At 42.0% G+C, this 1,930-nt stretch overlaps 1 long non-coding RNA gene across 1 annotated transcript in view; it reads right to left on the reverse strand.

Annotated features, from left to right (window-relative positions):
• The window catches only part of LOC109367833, a 4,304-nt gene extending 2,392 nt beyond the window's left edge, over positions 1-1,912 (reverse strand). The window contains exon 1 of the long non-coding RNA XR_002115318.1: positions 1,228-1,912. This is a non-coding gene — a long non-coding RNA (uncharacterized LOC109367833). The remainder of the gene's footprint in view (positions 1-1,227) is intronic.
• Positions 1,913-1,930: the final 18 nt, after the last annotated feature.

Genomic DNA, 1,930 nt, shown 5'->3' on the forward strand with positions numbered 1-1,930 from the left:
GAAAAGGAAAAGGAAAAGGAAAAGGAAAAGGAAGGAAGGGAGGTAGGAAGGAAAAGACACCACACACTCTTCAGGTATTTCACATGGCACAAGCTGCTTTTTCTCTGTAACCAGGCCGTATAAAGAGACCTGAACCACTTTTTCTCTAAGACCACATTGTAAATGCTGATTAACATTGTTTTTGAAAGAAGGATTTTATGGACATAGGATGAGGGTGAGAATAGAGAGGGAAGGCATGTTCCTTTATTAGGACATATCAAGATAAGCTTTGGGGAGAAACGGAGGAAAAAAAGATCATTTACTTTCTTTTCAAAGACTGTTGGTAAAATTCCTAAGGGAGACCAAGTGCCAGAATTAACTGTCTTGGTGTATTACTTTTAGACACTGCTGCCCGGGTGAATTAAGTCAAGACTTCAAGCAGCAGCCAAAGATAGCTGCAAGCTGAAAAGAGCGATGCATTTCCTTGTTTTGTGGTGAAACTCACAAATTTGTGGAGATTGTTTTGCTCCAGGGGTTTTTCTTCTCTGTCTCTCTCCCCTTTTGGGCTATTTTTACTATTTCATATTTGGTATTTTAAATGTGCTTTGCAATGGGAAGGTAAAGTAAAAAACAAGCGATTGTTAAGAAAAATAAGAGAAGTTAAAGAAATGTACGTGCTTCCACGTGTACTGCATCTATATGTATACATACATATACATACATGTCAGAGCACCCAGGCATTCATGTTCTGTGAGTTATTTTTCATTACCTCGTACTCCAAAAGGCATTACTTAGTAAAAGATAATAAACAGCACTCGAACAGTGGGATATAGACTAGTGAAAACAGTTTACTGAAATTAATGATGCTGGATTGAACTAAACCTTCCCTTTGGAATTAGTGCCAGACATAGTTTTCCTGAACCCTGTCCAACTGCCTGAGCGACAGACAATTTTCATTCTATTTGTGCTAAAGGCTTATGACTAGTGCTGGAAAATGAAGCCCTTGCCCTTGATCTCAGTGCAGATTAAAAAAAAAAAAAAAAAAAGCAGAACTGTGCCAATTTGTTTCCTCTGCCAACAGAAGCCCTTGTGCTTTGGGTAATGCAAAACAATAAAAAGTTCACATGCAAACTCTCCATTGAAAGGAAACCCACCAAGAGCCATCTACTTCTGCTACATTCATCAGCCAGTTTCCGAGATTCTCACAATGTCAGCAAAATGCAGAGGCTAAGGGCAGAAAATATTTACCAGCCAGCAACAGCGCCTTCTTTTTCTATTCCGTGCCTCATTGCTATGCATCTGATGACGATCTCTACAAAATACCCCACTGTAAATAAGCATGCTCCTCCTCCTGCTCCCGCTGCTTGTGCCCAGCACTCAGATACTGCACGCAAATCTGTTGTCAGAGCTAATTCTGTTTTTGAAGGATGAAATACACGTTTGACACACGCGCAGAGTTATGCACAGTGGCTATACTGTACTGCTGTCAGCCAGCTAATCGCCAATCACTTTTTCCTAGATTATTAATAAAATCAGAACCTCAAGCAGAAGGCGTTTGCTTTCATTGTACAGTCTGCACTTGTGACACAGTACATGTGGAAAATTTTGAGTGCACTGCAGTGAATGGTCTGGGGGTTAGTTTTAGCTTCCGCTAAGTACCTGGCAGGCTGCCACAGCTGAAGGATTCTGGGAACAGAAAGGCTCCCAAGTACAAACTGCCAGCATTAAGCAGTCCTGACAGCTCTGCTCCTTCCACACTTGGCAGCAGTTCAAAGTGCTCTTTCATTTGAAAGGCTGGAAGGCTGCCATGTGCATTTGTGCATTGCAGATTTGCTGTGCCTGCTCTCATAAGGAACTGATAAATGCCGTTGCTGTTGCCATGGGGACAGGAGGCTATCAGAATGGCCTTGTGATCTGCAGCCTCTCAGCTCTGCCTCTGCAGGGCTTTTTT

This window comes from Meleagris gallopavo, chromosome 5 (genome assembly GCF_000146605.3).
Source record: "Meleagris gallopavo isolate NT-WF06-2002-E0010 breed Aviagen turkey brand Nicholas breeding stock chromosome 5, Turkey_5.1, whole genome shotgun sequence".
In the NCBI taxonomy this organism is placed as follows: domain Eukaryota; kingdom Metazoa; phylum Chordata; class Aves; order Galliformes; family Phasianidae; genus Meleagris; species Meleagris gallopavo.